The sequence below is a fragment of the Siniperca chuatsi genome, linkage group LG21, assembly GCF_020085105.1.
Source record: "Siniperca chuatsi isolate FFG_IHB_CAS linkage group LG21, ASM2008510v1, whole genome shotgun sequence".
NCBI classification, from domain to species: Eukaryota; Metazoa; Chordata; class Actinopteri; order Centrarchiformes; family Sinipercidae; genus Siniperca; species Siniperca chuatsi.
This window is the reverse complement of record NC_058062.1, coordinates 18,268,342-18,278,597: the sequence shown is the minus strand read 5'-3', so window position 1 is coordinate 18,278,597 and position 10,256 is coordinate 18,268,342.

Below are 10,256 nucleotides of genomic sequence, written 5' to 3'. Positions count from 1 at the left end.
CCTGTCAGTGTGACATGCACAAAATTATTTTAGAGAACAATAAAGGTTACATTTAAAACCATGTTTCCCTTATTGCTGCCTGTGGACTATACATTTTTTTTTTTAATTAGTTGATTAAAAGGTTGCATTCAGTTTGTCATATCAGAGTACATTTTGTATTTTGGGGGGGGGGCTTTTTGCCTTTATCTGACAGGAACAGCTGAAGAGAGACAGGAAATAGGGGAGAGAGAGGGGATGACATGCAGCAAAGGGCCGCCCTGTAGATGGTGCATGCGCTTCACCAGGTGAGCCACCCGGCCGCCCCATCAGAGTACATTTTGATGTGCACAACAATGCCACTACTAATCAAAGAAAACTAATCCAGACATTCACCTTGCACCAGTGATTTAAAAGTGTACTCTAGGGTGTGTCAGTACACCGTGACATCACTGTTGGGTGTGGTTACAAGGTGCAACAAAACACACTCCTGACCGGTCACCGGAGGTGAAACAGACAAGAAGCTTTTAACGGTAAAGGCTAGAGAAACACTGCTGTTCAACCTGCTAAAGTTACTCTTTAAATCCTTACCTGTTGCTCCTCATCTAACAGCTCACTGTGGCTGCTGCTTCTTGCTGCACTACTCCCCGCAATTTTTAAAACTGATCCGCTGACAAAAAATGCAGAAAACGACCATGTCTTGTTTTTTTTGATGAACAAATAGTATCAGTGCTTTGTGACAAATAGATTGCGTTTCCTGTGACTGCCTCACAATAAAAGCCACCCTGTGTTTTGCCAACTTAAAGCTCTTAATGTGAGGGTTAGCATTAGCAGTAACTTAATGCAGCTCTCATACAGCTATAGGAGACTAAACAGTAAACATTTACAAACAGCATGCATCATTTCCTGTCAGTCCCTTGTGTGTGTGAAGGCAATTTGAATCTAGCGCAGGATTGGCAGACCCTGCCACTAACTATTGGAAACTACTATAAAGAGAGATGATTACAGAATGTAAATGCATTGAATGGTTATTGCAGAAAGAATGCTTACCATAATTAGTATCGAAAATGGGGTTTGATTTCATGACATCTAAAGGATTGTAACTTGACAGTACCCATGTTGTGTGGGCCATGTGTAAATGCGCTTTGCAACAAAAACTGGAGACTGTAGGTGCAACGTACATATTCCTGCTGCTGATGGCTACAGATATAACTTAAAAAGAGCTGTTTACATACTACAAACAGTTGTGAGTGACATTGATAAGAATTTGTAGAAATTTGTAGAGGTTTCAGTGTGGGCTTCCACTAACAAGGTATGAAAATTGCTTGCTAGGTGGTCAGAGAGTAAACATAATGTATTGACATAACGTTCAGGGCCCATTTTTCAGTCATGCCTATTTCCTTCCAGCTAAAAGCCATATGCTTGTTTACTCTGTTAATCCTCAGAAATAGAATTAATCTGAAGTGTTTTGTCAAATGTTTTGACAGTTTCTCATATACAAGTTTTCCCAAAGAAATTCATTTCCGCCATACATCTCATGGGAGCCTACAACTAAATCAAGGCACCTGCACCCGGAGACTCATCCCTGACTGCAGAACAAATTGCACTCTGCTCTGTTTACATGAAAATCTGGACAAAGTGAGGAAGCTGTGTGCATAAATTTAGGGCTGTTTTCTCGGTCAAGTCTGTTTAAGACTCCAAAATATCCACTGTAAACATATCTACTCCCAAGGGACGTAAAAGACAAACACTTCACAGCAGCATGTTTCTCTGTGAACAAAAGTGGTGTTTTCAGCAGCAGTCGCAGATGCTGCATGGAGCCATAATAAACAATAATGTATTTTATACATCTGTAGAAAAGAAACAACAGATTACAGCCTGGTTATGACTGAGGTATTCTTTCTTTACTCTTATGGTTTTAGAAGACAACTTACTTGTTTTGTGCACATCTAAACAGGGATACTGCCAGAAGTGGTGATCTAAATGGGACTGTGAATGTGGGAGCATCGCAAGTGACAGAATTCAGCTGGTCAAGTTGAACCATATACTGTCTGTATATAAAAAAAGCTGTGGGATACATCTTGATGTGTGCTGTCCAGCCCACTCACATAGCCCGTGATGATGAATGATATGCTGGAGGCGTCGTGAGAAGGAACGGTGCCAGACTGCTTTTCTGCTCAGTGTCTCACTATCCTCTGAGTGGGTAAAATTAAGAAGCGACAGATCAGGCCATACACGGGGCAAAGACTAAAAATAGCTACCCTGTCTCTTCCCGAATTACAGTTTATCTGAAATAGCTGCACTCAATGTGAACTCTTTGAAACCCCTTAACCTGCTAGCAGTAAGGGCATCTCATTCTTGCTCAGTTTAAATGCAAATGATATATGAAATGAAACAAATAGTTTGACATTTTGAAAATTAGACTCATTTGCTTTCCTGCTAAAGTGTAAAAACAACACATTGTGGTTTTATGAGGAATTATGTGCGGGACTATTTCTTCGCTGGGCGAAGTCCCTTCCTGGTCTCAAAATGGCCCTGTAACTAAATAGGAAGTGATGTCGGACACAGCCTTAGAGTCCTCAGCCCAGCTAGCAGCTCTGTGAGGCTGTACTTATGCACAGTGAGCAAAAAGCTTACATCAGCATGCTAACACGCTCACAGGGACAAGGCTAACATGATGATGTTTAGCAGGTATAATGTTAAGCATGTTCGCCATCTTAGTTTAGTTTGTTAGCATGCTAATTAGCACCAAACACAAAGTACAGCTGAGGCTTATGTGAATGTCAGTAGATATTTCAATCTGGATCAAAGTGGACGACTGACAGACCTAGAGCCATGCTGCTATCGTGGCTAACAACCTGTATCACTTGAACTCTAGACTATGAGTTATGTCTCATAAATCAAGTCAATGGTGAAAGCCCCTGATATGTGGGAAGAAGAGAGTCTGGTGGGAATGACTGAAAGGTGGCCCATGTCAGAATCCAGGGTGTGTGCAAACATGACTCTGCGCTCAGAGGTGGTCTGAACAGCTCTGAAACAGCACTTCTCTTCCACCATTATCCATCACATTGATCTGTCAACAAGCTGCTCATAGCTTTGTGGATGAGGCTGCAACTGACATGTCAGACTGATGGATTTTCAACAAGTGGGACGCATCTTGTTAAACAAGTACAGATTTATGTCTTCTGTATTTTGCAAAAAAGTGTTTCCTCAATTTTATTTGTGATTGTCTAACCAGTATAGTATTGTTCTGCTATTTTTAGTCTGTTTACTTTGAAACTGTTTGCCAAACTGTCCGAAACACTGATGTTTCCTGCCCTTTGCTCAACTTTGTGGGCGTTTGGGTATCTTGGGTTGTTCGTGTGTTACTTTGCAGGCTAACAATGGGTCCAGTTGGGACATTCATGTGGTACCTCAGGGGTCTAATGATCTAATCTCCACAGAGAGTATATGAACTTTTCCTGTTTTCGCCCATTAGTTCCCGTCTGAATTAGCCTCTCTGAAGATTCAAAACAAATGTCAAGGAGAAAATGTGGAAGTATCAAGATGAAGGAGGCCCAAAAGGGCCAGAGTGTATCCTGATACAGATCAACTTATTAAAATATTTGGATCCATCAGTCCAGACGCTTAATCCCCACAACGTGGGTCATTGGCTTGCGTGCGAACAGAAAACAGTTTAAAAGTGGGATTATTTCCCACTTTCGCACCAAAAATGGATGTGAAATGAAAAGAGAGCATGGTTGTTCACAGTGGATTGAGCTACGAAAAGACTTCCCACTATTTCTTTTCTCAGTCTTGACATTTGATGCAACTTTTATAGCCTTCAATCTAGTTTGACCTGGACAAGTATTCTGCATCCTATCAAAACACTGTATGTTTTTATATTATTATTCTTATTATATTGTGATTAAAAGACTTTTTAATGACTTTGTAATGACCTCTACATAGTGTTAGGTTAAGTAGTAGGCTCATCGCATTAGGTTGACATTCACTTTTACCAATTAACTCAAAGGCCCAGGTGCATTGAGTGCTCATGCGTAGCAGGTGGTTGACTTTGTTGAGCTACTGTTGGACAGAAAGAGAGCCTACACTTGTTTGACGATTTGTCTTTTGATGAGAACTGGTAAACAACCTCTGGATTTGTTTGGTTTTTTTGGACCCACCATAAGCAACAAAACTAGAACGTCTTTGACAAACCTTCGTTTGGGCTAAAGGTGCAATCAGAATCAGAATCAGAAATACTTTATTGATCCCCCGAGGGGAAACTCTTTAGACGACGAGACGGAGCAACGGCAACAGGCAGCATGCCCGTCGGCGCATGCGCACTGGAATGTGTAAGACTTTAAGAGATTTCAGAGTTCAAGCAGAGCAGCACCTCTTTTGGGGGAGGGGGGGGGGTTATCACCAGTTCACGGCTGCAGCCATATTTACATTTTGTAATGGAAAAAAGAAGATTAAGGGCATGAATTTAGATGAAAGCAGGAACTGTACAAACCAGGAAAAAGATGCTTGAAGTCTTATCAGAAGATCCAAACCAAACTGGTCATCTTTTGATGAACTACAGCTTCCTGATTATCTTGATGTTAATCAAAGTGTGATGTCGCTCCAGCTGGTTCCTCAAATTCCTCAGTCTCTTATCACATACCCAGGAGGCAGCATTACTATATATGGATACATACTATACATTTGGATACACAAAGTCAGCATTAGATATCTGACTGGTAAGAGGCTAAAAATGAAGTAAAACCTGTGAGATCATTTTTAGCAGATATCTTTCCTGCTCTCAGTTAAGCTGGTTTATATATATATATATATATATATATATATATATATATATATATATATATATATGCCATCTTGGACAGTGTCTCCCACCCACTCCATGACGTGCTGGTCAAACAAAGGAGCACCTTCAGCGGAAGACTCATCCCCCCAAAATGCACCACAGAGCGCCACAGGAAGTCATTCCTGCCTGTGGCCATCAAACTATTTAACTCCTCCCTCTAAGTGTTAGTCTGTATGACCCTAGGTCACTAAACTGGACATTGATCATTACATCTCTGCCATACTTGAAATAACTGTGCAATATTTAGTTTTTCCTATTTATTATTCATACCTCCATTACTTATTACTTATATTATTACATTGTATTATTATACCGTATTATCATCATCAACCGGTAAACCCACTTGGTACTTCACACTTATTTTATTTTATACTTATTCCCACCTGGTACTTAATTTATTTTCTGACCTGTTTTATAGTTTTTATAGTGTATTGTATTATATTTTTGCTAGTACTTTCTCCTGTGTGCACTGACGTAAAGGCAAGCTGCTGTCACAGAGAGTTTCCCTTCGGGGATCAATAAAGTATTTCTGATTCTGATATATATATATATATATATATATATATATATATATATATATATATATATAACTAAACCAGCTTAATTAAGAGCAGGAAAGATACCGCTGTGTTATTGGCTTCTGCTTCTTTCTCCCACCTGTCGCTGCGACAGTGCTGCCCAGGTGTTTTCCTTTGGTCCCTAAGCCACCTCGGTGTCCTGCAGGGGATTTGATTGATCACTAACAGCACTCTCATCTGCTGTTTAATATGCTTTTACAGAGATTGATAAAATACATTGCGCTGATGCCAAAATAAACTGCACCCATTTTCTGATATCATTCAGCTTGGTATACTTGTAGTAAAATCTTTCTTTTTCTTGCAGTTCTCCTCTTTTGTCTTTTTCCCGCTGTTCCGACACCAGATCTGCAGTCGCAGCAATCTCAACAATCCCTCTTTCTTAGCTGTGGATCATGAACCTCAAAGCACTGAGCCACTGAAAACAAGTGGTCCCTCTTAAGTTTACACAAATCGTGATTAAAAGTAGCCATCCTTACTAGCTAACAGTTGACAAAATGCCATCACAAGTGTAAACTTATCTAACCAAGCACAAAGCTAGTGTCCTTTTAAAGTCAACAAGCCACAGCAAAATCAAACCTTCTTTCTGCCAAAAACAAACCCAATATAACCCCATAGTCTACAAAAAGGAATGCCTTGGTGCCACTAGCTAATCAGCAACACTTGCTGCTGACCAAAATTAGCTTAATGGGAAAATAGATCCCGTACGAGCCCCAATAATGTTACGAGAATGACTGGGTGTTGGCTCTAGTGTCTAGGCTGTGGTCAGTCTCTAACAAAAAGTGTGTGTGTGTGTGTGTGTTTCATGTTCTTATATCCCGGTGGGGACTTTAACCTGAATGCACACTCACTGTGGGGACAAGATCTGAGGTCCTCATGGGTAGAGACTGCTTTTTGAGGGTTAAGACTTGGTTTTAGGGTACAGGTTACAATTAGGTTAGGGTAAGGGGCTAAGGACAGCATTATGTAAATGATTGTCCCCCACGGGGATAGTGAAACAAATGCGCGCGCGTGTGTGTGTGAAAGAAATAAAGTAATGACTAAAGGAAAGAAACTGAAGACTGACTGGCAGTGGGTTGTTTGTTTGGGGGCTTAACTGGAGGTGGCATCAGCAGCTAGAAGGTGCAATGTGCAATGTGCAATGTGTAAGAATTGAGACTACTCTCCACCTGTCGAATTCATACTCCACAAAAAATGCGGGCAGCATGTCACATATCAGGTAATAACTGCTGCTAACTGCTGCTAGCTAGTTAGCTCAGTTAGCTGTGCAGCTAACTTAGCGGTCCTAGCACAGGAGCTTTAGACCGTCGGGAGGAGGAGGTTTTCCGGAACCGGAGCCGGGTCAGCCGGCAACGGTACCAGGCTCAGAAGCCTCCTAGTGAAAACAGCCGGACCGGGACCGAGAGGCCTGTTTAACGACAGGGAATACAGTACTGAAGTGATTTACAGCGACTCCGACCAGGACTCTGACTCTGGGGCGGGTTCAGGCGGGGACAGGTGAGGTGTCAAGTGGGAGAGCAGCGAGAGAGAGGTCGGGCATCAGCGAGGCAGCGACAGCTTGTAGAGCCAGAATATTTTTCACATCTAACTCTGTGAATTAAGGATTATTTTTCAACTAAACCGAAGTTGGTGATTGTTGGAACAGTGGGAAGACTAACCAAGACAGTTTTGCTGTTGAGTTTGAATAAAGTGTGTTTTAAGATGAGTTAACAAGGCAATTAAGATGGCTTTAGTTCAATTAAAGAGAGAAACTTGAATTCAGAAGGTCTACAGTTGTATTTGTCTGTTTAATAAGGAAAATAGGTGTACGAATATTTCCTTTCTTGACATTTTGTGAGTTTATTTTGTTTATTTATTAGACTAAAAAAGCTAAGAGAGCTTGTGTAAACGTAGCAAACTCGCGGCTTGCACACATCTCCCAGCTGAAACTACAGGGGAGGCCTGAGCTATGCTATCGCCTCTTGTGGTACTAAGTGGTATTACGAGACAGGATGGGCTGGGGCTAGCTGGTTAGCATGCTAACTTCAGTAGATATCTCTGCAGCATAATACAGAGACATCTTTGACATAGCGTCAAAACTTTTATTTTTTCACATTCTGTTGATGATTTTAGTTCATTTTTGAATGTTTTAAGGATTGTGTTTATGCATTATGTTGCTGCTATTTCTGAATGTTTACTGCATGTGTCAGATGTCAACAGATAAATGCTTCAATAAAATGTGTCTACACATTCCATTTTTGACACATTACAGCACACATAATACTGTGTCCTCTTGTTGGAATCTGAATTCAAGGGAGTTATTTACAACACAGAACAAATAACTCCTCTGTAATTATTGCCATATTTGTCTCATTGGTTGTTCAACTGTATTACATTGCAGCTTTGTTTCTTATTTGGATTCACAGCGCAGCCCCTTGATGTTTGTTCTGAAGGTGTTTGTGTATTGGCAGGCGGTCAGCAGTGTAACATCTTTTTGTTTAAGTCCAAACTAAACAAATAATTACAGTGTGAGTGACCCCTTTTCAATTAAATTCAATCTTTTTTCCACACGGGCTCCATCCTTTCATTTGTCATCTATGTCTGATGGGAACTGCTCTGGACAATTGTCAGGAAAAGCTGACGCGAGTGTAACTGTGTCAATCCCTGAAGCAGCAGAGCAGAAATAAAAATAAAGAAACCAGAGAAACATTTTCCCCATGACTTTTAATGAAAACATTTGCAACTACAAGAAATGAGAAAAAGTTGTTGAGTTCTGAACAAACCAAGTAATTTTGACAATATACTGTAATCACTAAAACTGCTGGATGCGGAAGAACCTTTTTAAAAGGATTTTTTTCTCAGGTACAAAACAGTTGTTTCTTGTTACAGCAATGAACCCACTGTATCTGTAGTTCAGGTCTTGAACTCAGTTCCTGTGAAACCTCCTCCCTCTTCTTCATACTGTTTTCTTAGTGAGTTTCACATCACTGAATGAACTGAAGGGAATACAAACAATATGATCCACACAGATGTTTTCAGGATCACAAGACAGCATTGTCCACTTGGATGAGTTTGGGAGCTGCATGACCAAGTAAAACAACGTGGAAAAAGCATTTTCACTTCCAATTTTGGAGAACTCATTAACCTCATCATTGATCAGAATTATTGCTTTCACTTGGCACAGCCACAAGTCAGGTTAATAAGAATTGATCTAGGAAGTGGCATCCTGGGTTTCAGGGTAAGGGAATTGCTGTCATAAAACATGAAGTAAAGTCATTAAAGTCTTTGTGTCTTGTGTCATGCAGGTTCATTTGTCTCCTCACTGAGCTTATAGGCTTGTTTTGCCACATTAAATCTGAACTTAAAGCTGCTATAATCAATATTTTTATATTAACAATGGATCACATGACTAGTTGTATGTGACATGGGTCATAGTGAAAAAAACCCCAAAGAGAATTATTACCCAACTCCGTGGTTCCCATCAGCTCTATTAAGCTTTTTAGCATCTTTCAGCTCGTTGTCGTGGTTTTCTGGCCGCCAGCTTTACTGTTTTGGTTCGCTCTCACCGCTCTTACAGCGTCATTTTCGGCCACAGCAGGCAGCTGTTTTTGGTGAAAATGTTCTAAAAACCCACTGTAGATTACCCTGCCTAAACAACAGACAGACAAAGTTAGCAACTAGCTGGTGACCATAGTGGAGCATTTAGCAGCTAAAGAGCCAGATATTTCTCTTTAGGGGAGATCAAAAACAGTTAAAAGAAGAGTGAATATTGCACTTTCATACATCAGATGGCCAAAAACACAACTTCAAATGAATGATTATGTTGCTCCGTATCTGCTGGATGTGTAAAAAGGCAACTGTTTGTGGACAACCTCGCCATATCAACCCAAAAGGTGTTTCCGCTGCCCCCAAGTGGCCAAAAAAAAGAGTAAATAAAATTCCTACATACATAACCTACTGGAACATTTAGCGAATCCTTCACCTGATGATAGAAAACACACCAAGCAGTATGAAGAAAAACTCAAAGCCTTTAATCATTCCCTGTCTTTGACAACAAGAAAGCCAGTATAGATGTTCTTCTGCTCTGCCTGAGACTAAATCATCAGCTTTCCAATCTGAGGTGGTGAAAATAAGCTTCCAACAATATGCTGAAACTGTAATGGTGTGTATAAAGGCATGTCAGTCTATGAACAGAAGATGAATACAGAAAGCCAGACATGTACAACAGACTAAATCTTATGCTAGAATTGTATTTATTGATTTTAGTTTGGCTGTTAATTCAAATGAAAAGGCTCTTGGATTTAAGTGTCAGTAGTGCTCTTATCCTGTGGATCAGAGATTTCCTCTCCAACAGACCACAAAGAGTGTTGGTAAAAGGGCGGTGTCAGAGATGATTTCTCTAAACACAGGTGCACCACAAGGTACCATTTTAGCATCTTTGTTATTTTTGCTAACAAAAGTAGTGTTGGCCCAGTCATGTAAATTCCCTGCAGTAGTGGTGTGAGGCATGAGCACCTGAAATAAATGTAGGTAAAACCAGAGAGCTTATTTCATCCAGCAACATACAAGACACTCGACAATGTGCAGGCTTTCAGAATTACCGGACCACATGGAAATTGTCAGTAGTTATCTGGGAACTGTGATTGATGGCTATCTGATGTTTGCAGAAAATGCTGATAATATGTTTCAGAAAGCCAAACAGAAATTGTATTGTACAAGTTGTAATTTGTAGTTGGTGGGATGGCGAAATTAGTACCAAAGGTTGCTTATTTACACATCCAGCACTTACGGAGCAACATTAGCATTCATTTAGAGTCGTGCTACGACCACCTGACCAATGTCCAATAGTCACTCTCCTTTTAGCTCTGGTTTGGTCTCCA